Consider the following 13,970-nt stretch of genomic DNA (forward strand, 5'->3'; position numbering starts at 1 on the left):
GGAAACACATGTATAAGTATGATTTGATAGATCAACTTTTCATGCAATTTGAAGTTGTTATAGTAGCAGCCAACTTATCATACAATATAAGGAATGACATGTACAAACTAGAAGAAAGTGGTTACAAATTTTTTGAAGATTTTGTCAAAAATATAAACAAAATAGATTTTGGGTAGAATTTTCACACAAATTTCCAAACATTGTACTTTTTTTTTTTTTTGTTACTATATTATAGGTTGTTTATAAAGTATTCTTGGCTATATCATTGTTGATTTATTTGTCCTATGATATTCACTTTATACTTATTCGTGTAAAGTGCGGTGAATGACTCATATGGTGAATAGTTGGGATAACTTCACATGTAACTATTAGGCTTCAAATATTTCTTATTGCTTTCTTGATTATATATTATAGTCACGCTTTGTTATAGATGGAAACAAAGCATCAAACTTATTAAAACTTTTAAAAGGATGAAACAAGTTTTTTGTATATCACATTTTGGTAGCCATGCCCATATTGGAGTTTTTAGACCTTGGCATTTGTTAGCTAAAAATTTAGATTGAATATTACTTTATGTGTGCCAAAAATGTGTGTCATGTTTTTCTATGTTTAGATGTTCGTAGTTTTCATTCATAAGATAACATATTCAATTTTACTTTTTTTTGCATTAAAAATTTTAAAACTAATCTTGAATACTCGCTACATGCAAATTCTATTTTGAAATTGCAAAAACTTGAAACCATGTTGTGGAAAATAGCTTAGTGATTGTGAACAATACTTGCGCACTAATTAGTTTGAGTGAAAAACATGGAACACATGGAAGCAAAGATGTTTTATTTGACTATGATTATGAATCATGGAGCAAATTGAGTTAGATAGAAAGGTCTAGTTGTCTTTATTGAAGTTTCTTGTAGGTGCAGTGGGAAACAAGATTCTTATAACAATTCCAAGATGTTGGTTTGGTCAATTCTTTGAAGGTAAACAAAACCATTCTAATGGCCTATATTTTGAATAATGTTGTGTAATAATTTTTGAATTTTTTCATTGATGACACCTGTGGGGAAATATTAAGCAAGAAATAACTTGTAATCAAATAGGTAAGATATAGGATCTAAAACACTAAGATGATACATACATGTTACATTTTTCCACTTTCACCTTGAATGTTATGTAGTAGTGTAATAAAACTCATGGTAGAATATTGCATGTTTTTATTGACAAGTATTTTTTCTTTTGTAATAGTAATTGCATTAAATGTCATTTTGTTGAAATTCAAGTGAATAAACAAGGATTGGACTTATTGAAGATTGTCATTACTAGCAAGGTTGTGCATCCTTTGTATGTCTATTATCTAGCCCCTCATAAAGAATGAAAGTGCATTGAGTAGACATCAAAAAGAGAGAATGTATAATAACACAGTTGTAAAAATCTGCAAAACCTCTTAAGAAGGGAATGTCTTTTATGTTTTAACATAAGCATCAGTAACAAGAAATATGAGGAATAAAAGTTGCTCTAGAACCAAAGTCGAAAAAATGGATCTTTGCATTTATATTTATATGTGGATTTCTTGTTTAGGTATTTATTTTATTTGGAATGGCAATTTATGGAATGCATTTAGGTTGTTCCATAGGTTTCTTTTATTATTTGTTGGGTTTTTTCTGTGGTTTTTTGAAATTATATTGATGTTTTAACTAAGATATGCATGTGTAGTTTTTAAATTGTTATTTTATGTCTAATTTGTAGCTTTACTCCAAAAAATAATTATCTATATGTCACTTCTTTTTACCATAGATGGATTGATCTATAAATTGTCGTGGATATTCCACTGGAAAGTTTGTCAAATAGATCTAATAAACTTATATTTAAAATATGAAATTCTACACTATTACAATTTTATTTCCTTTTAGATTTTTGGATCTGTAGGTTACCGTTAATAATGAATGCATGTGAATTAAAATTATGCAGAAAACATAGAACAACAAAATAAAATCTTACACACACATTTGACACAAGACATGACCTAGTAAACCCTTTCAAGAGAAAAATACAACTTGAAGGTGAGGTCTCTCTTCTCTCTTTCCCTAAATATAAAATGTCTACTAGTATAAAGAAGTATGGCCTGTTGTCTATGGGCTATTACAGTGAAAAAATCCTCTCTATGTGCTCTATCTCCTATCCCTCTCAATTATTTTTCTCAACTATGGAACATATGAAATCAAAAGAATGGAACTCCTTTTCCACCTAGCGGTCTGATTATAACACGGCCCGATAGCCTACTAGTGGCTAGGTTTGACTACCTCAACTCTTAACTAGGGTTACAATATATACTCTTCTAGAGTCTTCCACTCATAATCACATGTCTAGTCCCTTTTTCATGAATAATAAGGGTTGATGTGGCATCCTCTCAAATTATGGTGGTGAAAATAGGAAGGTAAACTTATGAGTGGCATAACTTTCGCATAAACACTATGATTGACATGATTCTTGCATATTTGGAAAGGTAGTTATGTGTAGCATAGGAAAATATTGTGTGGCCATAAAGCAACAAGGTTTTACCCCGAAAAATGTCATTTTGTGCCTCAAAATGCTCCCAAAAGTTATCAGAACTCGTTTTGCCAAACTAGGTCCCGCCAGTAAAAATGGTCATGTGAGTTGATTCCTCCACATTTTCCACTCTGAAAGTAGTGAGATGGATGAAAAACAATATAATAATCCAATATGGATCACAGACTCAAAGATTTCAATAGAGATATTTGAAACTAGAATCAATCAACAATTGAGGGTTGCAAATAAATAATTTTCCACATCCAAGATGTAAGCTTGTTATAGGCTATTTTGTCACATATAGTAAATAGGCCTTCAAATAGGATCATGCACATCCTTTGAACACTTTTCCATCCTCCCTACACAAATCCCTAAGTATGCTTCTCTAATATCCCTAAGTTTTTGCCTAAGACTACTTCATTTCAGTCATTTTTAGGCCCAATACAACTTGGCCTCTCATTAGCCAGTGTTGACTACCAAGCTGTCCTACTCTTGGCTTGCATTGATCGCCTACAAGTTTCTCTATGTTTGGGGTGTGTTGATTCTATAAATTTGGGAAAACAAAAAAAGAATCTCGAAGCTTCCTCTTCCAGGATCTGTTGTAACTATTTACCTTGGATAAGAGTATTGAATCTTATCCTATCCTACCTTAGATTTTTCATCCCTTATCCCTTGAGCTTATCCCCCTATTAAGAGTGGATCTCAAGCCTATATTGGTAAAAGGATAAGAATTCATCAACTACCTCCCTCATGTATATATTTACATCCATCCATAGGCAAGGGGTTGGATTTTGGAGATTGATTCTACCCTTATGTTGTTGTAGTGAGAGACATTATTCCATGCATTAGGGTGACTAGAGGTGCACTTTGTGGAAAGGAAAGGACAAGTAAACTTGTAGGATATCTTCTACAAGATCAATACTTATTTTTGGTTGTAACTCACTCCATTTATGTTACTCACTCCATTTATGTTAATTCAAAGAGTTCTTTGTTTTCCTATATATGTTGTTATGATTTCATTTATTTCAATACCATGTTGATCTATTGAATAAGTGATTAGATGATGCTACATAGATCCCATAGATCGTTGACTCATGTTGTCTGATTGTGTAGGTTTTAATTATAGTGATCAGAGTTAGGATTGGAGCATACAAGCCAAGGAAGGAACGAAGCATATGATGGGTTCTAGGTAGGCTTCATCCTATTATCTATTTACTTTAAGGAAAACATCAGCTTATTTGTATTTTTGTTGACTTCTAGGTCAATCCACTAGGCCTAGGGAAGATACTTTTATCTGCAGTCGTAGATTCCGCATAATAAAGCTTCTAATGCTAATATTTATATGCTCTAATTTCTATTTTGCAATGTTTGAATTTTTTACATGTGATTGCAAAATGTTGCTATTAACTATTATTCTTTGTATCTAGTAAGGAGTATATAAATTGAGAGGTTTATATAAATCATTCCTAACATCTATAAAGTGGACCTTACCCCTTTTGAAATGGATCATGTCATGTTTTCCAATAGACTCTAGAGAGAATTGTGGTTTTCCGCTTTAACATGTAGGGGTTTTGAAGCACATTAGGCAACATAAGTTATATGTTGTGTGGAAAATTATAGCTTTTTATTTTTAACTCTTTTTCAGAGTATGTAGTAAATTTGAATATTAATTACTCGAGTTGTGTCTATCTTCTAAATTGAACAATGTATAAATTATGATGTAGAATTGTAATTGTTCATGAAATTTTAACCTAAATCATAAGACAAAATCCTACTCTACTGCTCTACAAAATTCAATTCACAATTTAGAACATCAATCACAGACATGCAATGAGAAATAACACACATGCACACAATATTTTTCAAGGGGAAAGCAATCTATTAAAAACCCCTTTGCCTACTTGCATTAATATAATGCATAGATATGTATTACAATTACTAGCTCAATCTGAGCTCAACCTGCAAATGAATAACCTATCTCTCTGCTCATTGAGAATCTCTAACCCAAACTTAGTCACTGTATGCCTTTGGTTGAGCCTTTTTTCCTTACACATTTCCTGAGGAAATTAGGCCCCTATTATTTAGGAATTTCCTCCAAAATGATTGTACAATTCCCAAGGTTGACCATATCACTAGATATAACACCTGTACACTCAAGACTAGTTTACAACTAGTGTTACACTACCTTGGAATCTCCACCACAGCTGGGGAACTCAAATTCTTTGCATCCACTAGCTATTTTGGGTTGATCGATCAGTTAACTTGATTATGATTGAGTTAGACTGAAGTCTCACTACACAACTGACCTTCCACTAGTTCCTTCAGTAGTTAGAACTAGTTTAACTGAGAACAACTTGAAATAACTAGCCTTGATTGCTACAAATTAGCAATCACAGATGCTTAACTGAACTCCAACTCCTCTAACTCGAATTTACTAAGTAAATTGAGTGACACAAGCCATGTCACACAAGTTAACTGCACCCAATATGTGCAAATTTGAATTTTCTCAATTTGACCAAGGCAAAATCAAATTGAGACCTTCTTGTTGCATTTTTCAACACTCCCTCTCAACAAGAAAGGGATTATCAACCACCCCTATCTTTCACATGTGGAACTCGAACTTCCCTCTTGACAGGGCCTTTGTCAAAATTTCAGCATCTTATTCCTTTGTCGGAATGTATTGTAGCAACATTATCTGCCTCTGCACACAGTCCTATAAATGGTGATATTGGATATCTATATACTTGGATCGATCGTGAAATACAGGATTCTTAGAGACCTTAATGCAACTCTGATTATCACAATATATCACAGTTGGATCCATCATCTAACCAAAGAGTCCCATAAGTATCTTTCTCATCCAGATTGCCTCACATGTTGCTTGACTTGCAACCATGTATTCTGCTTCTGCCAAGCTTAGTGCCACAGATCTTTGCTTCCTATTGTACCAAGAAACAGTTGCGGACACAACACTGAAAATTACACCTGATGTACTCTTTTAGTCGGATGGACTCCCTACCCAATTTTCCTTTGTGAAGCCACACAACTTGACTCCCTTGTTATGTTTGTACCATAGTCCAAACTAGGTAGTGCCTATGAGGTATCGTAAAACATGCTTAGTTTCCTTCCAATATAATTTGGTCAGCCTAACCATAGCTTAGCTCAGTTGGTTGACTACATAGAAAATGTTTGTTCATGTGTTCACAAGCTACATTAGTGAACCCACTAGCTACTGATAAATGGTAACATCCACTTCCTCACCTAAAGTGCCATCCTCCTTCCTCTAGTTGGTCATTAGAGGTGTCTCCATGGGTTTGCAACTCTCCATGCAGAATCTATATAGTATCTCATTTTCTTACTTGCCTTGAGACACAAATAGTTACCCATCGCCTTTCCATACTCCCAACCCGATGAAGTAGTTCATGAGACCCATGTCCTTCATTTCAAATTCCCTTGCAAGGTCCTCCTTACAAGATTTGAGCAGTTGCTCATCACCAATTAAAATTAAATCATGAACATATAAGAAAATAATAAGCAATTTACCTTCAACCAAGATATGATAGAGGTTTTCATATGATTCACTTTTGGTGAAGCCCAAACCAGTGGGATAATTGTCGATCATGGTGTACAAAGCATGGAATGCTTGTTTGAGACTGTATAACGCTCACTTAATTCTGCACACATGGGAATCTTGATTAAATGTCTTAAAACATTTTGGTTTCTCGATGTACACCTCCTCCTCAATAACCCTATTAAGAAATTTTTTTTTTACATCCATCTTGTGGATCTTCCACCCCATCTACGCAACCAGCGAAAGAATTGATCTAATGAATGAGTATCTTGTTACAAGGGAAAAGGTCTCCTCATAGCCAATTCCCTCAACTTGAGAGTACCCCTTGGCCATAAATTTTGCCTTATACTTCTCTATGCTTCCATCTGCTACATTCTTAACCTTGAAGATCCATCTTGAACCCACAACTGATTTATCTTCTAGTCTTGGGACCACCTCCTAAACATTTTTCTTTACAATGGATTCATATTCCTCTACCATTGCATCAACCCATACAGGTTTCTCTATTTATTCCTCGAAATACGATGCCTCAGTATCTACAAGCTCAATCATTAGATCCATGTAGTTAGTGTACCGATTAGGGGGCCTCCTCTGCCTATGAAAATTTGAAGGAGCTCCCACATTCTCCCTTGCATCCTGCACAATTTTATCAGCTTCCCTAGTTCTTTTACTACCTTCTCTAGATATTTTTGCTTGAGTGGACGTCTCCACTCTCTCCTCCTCTAATTGTGGCTGCTCCACAACTTCCTGAGGCTCCTCATTCAGAGCTAAATCTCCTCTTCTCATGGGATATGAATCTCCCTCTCAAGAGAGAACCACATCACTTTCTCCTCATTAAACTTTATATCCCTTCGTACAATAGTCATTATGAGGGAAGGTAAGTACACACAATAGTTGTGAGGAGTTTATATGTAACCCATAAATACCCCCAACTCTATTTTCATCTCAAGCTTCTTCCTTGATTCTTTGGATACATGGCAGTAAACAGAGGCTCCAAATATTCTGAAGTGTGACAAATCTGACTTTCTCCCCGAGAAGGCCTCCCCTGGTTCAATCATACCAAGAATTTGATGAGGACTCTAGTTCCGCAAATAGACTATTGTGTGGCATTCCTCAACCCACAAATGTAGAGATAGGCCTTTTTCATGCAACGTAGCCCTCACAGCTCCCACAATGCTATGGTTCTTTCTCTCATCCATCCCATTCTATTGTGGGTTGTGGGGTCGTGTCAGCTCTCTTTGAATGCCTTCTTTTGCACAAAAAATTATGAGTTCATTCGAAACATACTCACCTTTGTTATTGCTCTTAAGAGGCTTCACCTTCTTGTCGGTTTATTTATAAACTAGTGCCTTCAATTCTACGAACCTGGAGAATGTGTCATCTTTATTCTGCATCAGGAAGATCCAACACTTCCTTGATAATTCGTCAATAAAAATAAAATAAAAAATATTTGTGTCTGGCAGTGGAGGTTGTCGAGAAAGGTCCACATACATCATCCTTTCCAACAATGCATGTGCTTTGTTGTCCCGATCATGGAATGTGGATTTTGCATACTTCCCCAAGGTACATCCTTTGCATACATCTTACTACTCAAGTGCTCCTTCGGGGAGGCTAGTGGTTATTTGATGCATAATCTTCAAGGTGCCATGATGCAAAATGGCCAAGTCCTTTGTGCCAAAGTTCACCAACATCGCGACACTGCACTTTCTCCACCTTACTACTTAGTGTAGCACAATCTTCCACATCTATCTTATACAGGTTCTTCACATGAACCCCGATCTACTTCACCTATCTCGTGGCTATGTGTCTCAGGAATGCTTTCCCTTTGCTGAAGATCACATCATAACCATGGTATACTAAAACTGCTACAGAGATGATATTCTTCTTTAGGCATGGAACGAACATGACATCCTTAAGTCTTAGAGGGGATCCCTACTCCCTTTGAAATATTATTGTACCAATCCCGGTTGTTTTGTACCTTCCTTCGTTCCCCAGCTTGATGTGCATCTGGAGATCTTTCTCCTCCAGGTCACTTAAAAACTCTCTACACCCTGTCATGTGGAATGATGCACCTGATTCAAAGTAACCCATGCTCCCTATCATTGTGTTGGTCATGCATGCGATAAGGGTGAAGTCAAGCTCGAACTGTGAAGCCAAAGTTTCACTTGCTGCTCCTTTTGAGGTCTTTTTTCTCGACTTTTTGTGTGGACACTTTGTGGCATAGTGCCCAAATTCATGAAAATTGAAACATTTAATTTTGAAAAAATATTTCCTCTTGCCCCTTTGGCTGGATTATGGTTTGGTTTGAGATTTATTCCCTTTTCCCTTATTTTCCCTTTCCAACCAATGCAAAGTTTTCTTCATCCTCGCCTTTGGATGTATTCCCATCTCTGGTATTCCACCTTATTTCCTCATGTACTAACTCAAACCATATGTGTTCCCAATCCAGTAGTTTCTCCCTCTCGTTCATCGAATCTTGGTGGCTATGCCAGCTCTTGGGAAGGCCTAGAAGGGCTAGGCTTACCAAGTCATCTTCTACAACATTAACATGAACCCTACCAATTTCATCACGAACTTTTGTGAACTTGATCAGATATTGTGAAATAGTGTCATTCTTGATATTTCTAAGTTTATCCTTGAGCGCCAGTTTTTTGTGGTCATTACTATTCTATAAAAAAAACAATTCTTTCCACATTGCATAAGGATTTTCTTTCCCATGGTGATTTGAGACAATGTGATCTTGCACTCCCTTCAAGATTATTCTCCTCTCCTTAGCTACATATTTCTTCCACTGAGCTAGGTTCTGGGCGTCAAATTCTTGATGTTTTGCAACATTTGTCTTGATATATTCTAGCAAGCCATTGTCATCTAATATCAACTCCATGTGATCCTTCCATGCAATGAAATTCAAGTTGCCTTCTTGTTGGATAATTTAATTAACTATTAAATTATTTGCATTTATATGTCAATCCGGGTATGTGAGCTTGCAAAATACACTACACCGTATGTGCTAGGAGATTAGCTTTCAATATTTATGCATAACTGAAATGAATTGGAAACTTCAAAAGGAAATTAGATTCTTTAATATAAATTATGAAAGTACTAAGTTTTTGGAAAGAAAATTAATTTTAAACTATAAAAGAAAACATAAAGAGTATTGATCTAAGAAAACATGAGATTTTACCCTATGAAAGCATGGATATTTTGTTCTAAAACTTACAAACTTTAATCTATGGAATCATGAACATTTTAATCTAAGAAAACATAAACAATTAATCTATGTAAAACAAACCATTCATGAGAATGTGAAAGAAATGGAAAGCATCTATACTATTCTCGCAGATCTCTAGGGGGGCCTCCTGAGGACTGCAAGGTGTTGAAAACTCAGATCAAGAGAAGAGATTTAAATCACCAATTTCATTCAGAGCTATGTCATATTAAAAAGAAAATTACATTCAATGAAAAAATTAGAGTTCTTCTCCTTCAATAAGCATTAACAATTACAAGTTAAGATCATCCTTGACATATCTAATCATCCTTAATATCTTTGATCATCCCTCCTCTCATCAAAGAGACTGCAAGTTATAGAATTTTGAGACAATTAACAAACTCAGAATTTATTGCTTGAGTTTTGGTCATGAGATCAAATCAAATCAAATTTCATGGATTTTTGGATCAAAGATCAGCCTAGATATGATCAAACTTATATCTATGCCACGAATTTTCTAAAGAACAACTCGTTCAGTTCTTTTTGTTGATTGTGCATTAAATGAAAAATTGAAAAACCGTATATCCATGTAATATGCAAAATAAGGCTCCAAAGAACTTCACAAATATCTCAAATGGTAATGAATTTGATTAAAATGCCCATTAACAACCTAATTGGGCTCAAGCTAAACAAAACCCATGTTTTTTTTTTTCCAAAATTCCTTTCATTTGCTCAAAAAATTCGTTTGAAGTTTATTTGTCAAAATTGTTGCACCTTTCCCTTGATTTGATGTTGGAGGTCCACACGTGCGAGCTAGGTGGAATTTGACCAATACAAATCCATATTGGAGCTTCTAGAAACCAATTCCAAGTGTCATATTTCATTCTAGAGTGGTGCTACTACCTCAACCATGGAGATAGCTACGGAAACTTGACAAAACTACAACAACTTGAACTTGCTAAACTGTCATTAGTAAAACCATGAATAATTATTCTTAATTCATTAAAAATAATGGAAATAACACTAATAAACCATGTAAACATGTATGTGGGAATTTGGTGCGTTTATGAAGAAATGTGGTTAAAAATGATGACAATGGGTGAATGGAATGATGCGAAAATGGATGGTTTCATAAACAAAATCATGACAAGTTTGAGGCCCAACATTCCCCCCCAACAGAGATTTTTCATTTCCTCATGCAAACAAAGCATTGCAAAGTTTCATAATCCAACTGGTTCCTTGTGCTCCGTTCTTCTGTCATTTCAACTAAATCCTTGGCCAAAGCTCCAAGAGAGCAATATGTTAGGAAATTTACTACATAACATAAATAATTACTGAGAGGAATAAATATAAAAATAACCAGCAACAACCATAAACACATAAACACAAATGTTTATCCGGGAAAACCCCAAATCCGGGAAAAAACCCAACCTAATAAGATGTTATTAGCATTGGACAAAACCCTGGCCAATCTGACCAAATGAGCCTTCACCGTTCACCTCCAGGTCTTGCATTACAATGAAGTCCTTCCAACCTTTTATAAGCTCCATTACATATAATACCACGGGCAGAATACTATGGGTGCACAATACCATTTGCCCCAAAACCATCACTGTTTAACCTGGTCAACTTTGACTCTATCCCAAGTCATGTTTACCTAAACATTCCCCCCTTAAACTTGACTTGGGGTTCCTGAATAAATCCAGCCAAACATGCTAAGTGAGACAATCTCGCTCACTCCAGCTCTTACCCCCCTTAGATTTTTTACCCGAGGTATTGTTAACCCGAGATCCCCCTATCACCTAGGTCTAACCCAGACTTTATCGGTGATCACCGAGGGGTACACATGCCTTACCAGGTCTTACAGTAGTATGCCCATTTACATGCAATAATTTTTACTTCATTATTATTTTTATTTTTATTTTTTTTGTTGTTGCGATTCTAATCCGTGAGTGACTCCGTCCCTCCAGTCCTCTCCTCTCCCTCTCCCTTAGGGTCGAGCAACTAAAGTTCCTTTTGGTCGAGCATCTAAAGTTCCTCTCCTTAATAGTCGAGCCTGCTTACGCATCCTTAACAGTCGAGCCTGCCTCCGCATCGTCTCCCTATGGTCGAGCACCTCCGGACCTTATGGTCGAGCGATAAATTGATGGCGGCCTTAACAGTCGAGCCCCTGCCAGTCCTCACCATCGGAATAGTGAGTGACTCTGTCCCTCTCCTTAACAGTCGAGCCCCTGTCGGACCTTATGGTCAAGCGGCTTAATGGAACCTCTCCCTTATGGTCGAACCTACTTGTGCATCCTCTCCTTATCAGTCGAGCCCCTGACGGACCTTATGGTCGAGCCCTCTCTCAATTTGATTTGCTCAAAAACTTCTATCAAACCGCTCCAACTGCGAGCCCGACGAGAACCTCGTAGATTCCAGCACCGGTGGCCTCACGTAGCAGAAAACGAACAATTTTTGAAGCCGCATGAACAATTTTCTTCTGCTGACCTTCTTTAAATAGCCGCATGAATCCCGAACAATTCATTAGCATGTTCCAAACCGGTAAATATCGCAAATGCACTGCGATCCCTGGCAGTTACGACACTATCTTCCGCACATTCTCCTCGAGGTTCTTTTGCGTACGATTGTTCCACCATTATTTTCAGACCCCGATCTGTAAAAAGGTTGCATTGATCTCATCAAGCACTATAAACCCCTAGCATCAAAGAATCCCTTTGAAGCCAATATCTGGCTCTGATACCAGTTGTTAGGAAATTTACTGCATAACATAAATAATCACTGAGAGGAATAAATATAAAAATAACCAACAACAACCATAAACACAAATTTTTATCCAGGAAAACCCCAAATCTGGGAAAAAACCCAACCTAATAAGATGTTATTAGCATTGGCCAAAACCCTGGCCAATCCGACCAAGTGAGCCTTCACCGCTCACCTCCAGGTCTTGCATTACAATGAAGTCCTTCTAGCCTTTTATAAGCTCCATTACATATAATAACACAGGCAGAATACAATGGGTGCACAATACCATTTGCCCCAAAACCATCACTGTTTAACCTGGTCAACTTTGACTCTATCCCGAGTCAAGTTTACCTAACACAATATTGACCCGTATCTCAATAAGATGCACTTTTCTCTCTATGTTTTTCAAGATTACTAATATGGTAGCATAACTCTTTGTTTCTACACTTTCTTGTTGTGTCATTAGAGTAAGAAAGAAGAGTTACCCATCCTCCTTTGAATTTCAAACAACTTGAAGTATTCACATGCTAGACTTCTCAAGGATGCTATAAAGGTAGAAGCGATGCCTATTGATTTGTTCTTCTCTAATAAAACAAACATCTTTGCATTACTGATTAGCCCCTTGCACATTATCATATACAACTTGTGCGAAGGGAAAGGGTGCACACAAAGTAGCACATCCAAGTACTTTTCCATTATTGTCAAAGCCTTTGCAAATCCATGTTTTTTTTTAATATAGCTCTTTAAATAACTTGGAAACTATTTATGAGGTTCTTGTCACTACTTAATTATGCACAATTTGTTCAATCCTTGGTATAATGCCATATTGTGAAGAACACATGAAGACTCTTACTACATCCATAGAATGTGCTTTCCATCCTTGTGAAATTCATCCCATTAGTATGGTTGGAAATGATCATAGATTGCAGCCCATAATGATTGTTTTCTTATCATCCATGCATAGCAACCAATCTTATTTCAACAATGTTATCAAATAGTTTCTTCAAAAACTCACAAACTAATGAATGAAGAAGACTTCCCAATGTGAAGCTTTGACAATATGAGTTGCACATAACAAAAAATAAGAGTTGTTTGTGATGGCTATACAACTTATGAAAGCCTAAAATATGCTTCCAAGTGATTTCAAGAGCATGTGAACAAAGCCTTATTGCAACCTTCTTCTTCTTGTGGCTTTGTACTCATCATTTCTTGGCTTCCATTAAAAATTTGGAGATGAACAATATGCCACATAATTTAAGTGATCCATGTACCTTTTTATCATGTGCTACAAACATGTACCATGAAGTCAAGTTTTCCTATTTCTCAATAACATCATGTTGATGGACCATTAAGGAAAGCATGGATTAACAAGAAGAGAAAGTTTAAACAAGAGAGTGGTGAAATCATAGAAGAACATCATTATTACCATGGAAAACAATGAGATAATTGCATGGGTGGCAGGACTTTGTTGATAAAGAATCAATCATTTCTTGTGGGATTGGTTGTTAAAGGGTATGACAAAACATAATGGAAGATAAATTGGAACTAGATGTTTACAATAGCTTTTCATCAAAATTTCTAGAATTTTTAACAAATTAAAATGTTTAAGGCTAATTTTACCTCAAGTTTGCCTTTTGTAATTGGAAATGAGAACACGATATAATGGTTGATTTGGTGTTGATTTGGCTAAGGTACTCTGCTCCATGATGCGTTGACCACCACTTTGACCTTGCTCCACAAAATGTATCTTTTTCATGTAGCATACTTGTTTTCCAGTTTCTCTTAAATGGTAAAATAATATTCTCCTGAAATTTCTGAGATTGTTACCATTACTATTATGCATCTTCCCACAAAAGATCCCAGCCAATGTGTGCATGGATCTCGAGAAAATTGAGAAATGGA

This window comes from Pinus tabuliformis, chromosome 2_2 (genome assembly GCF_031772625.1).
Source record: "Pinus tabuliformis cultivar Carrire ecotype Pingquan chromosome 2_2, CPIR1, whole genome shotgun sequence".
NCBI lineage: Eukaryota > Viridiplantae > Streptophyta > Pinopsida > Pinales > Pinaceae > Pinus > Pinus tabuliformis.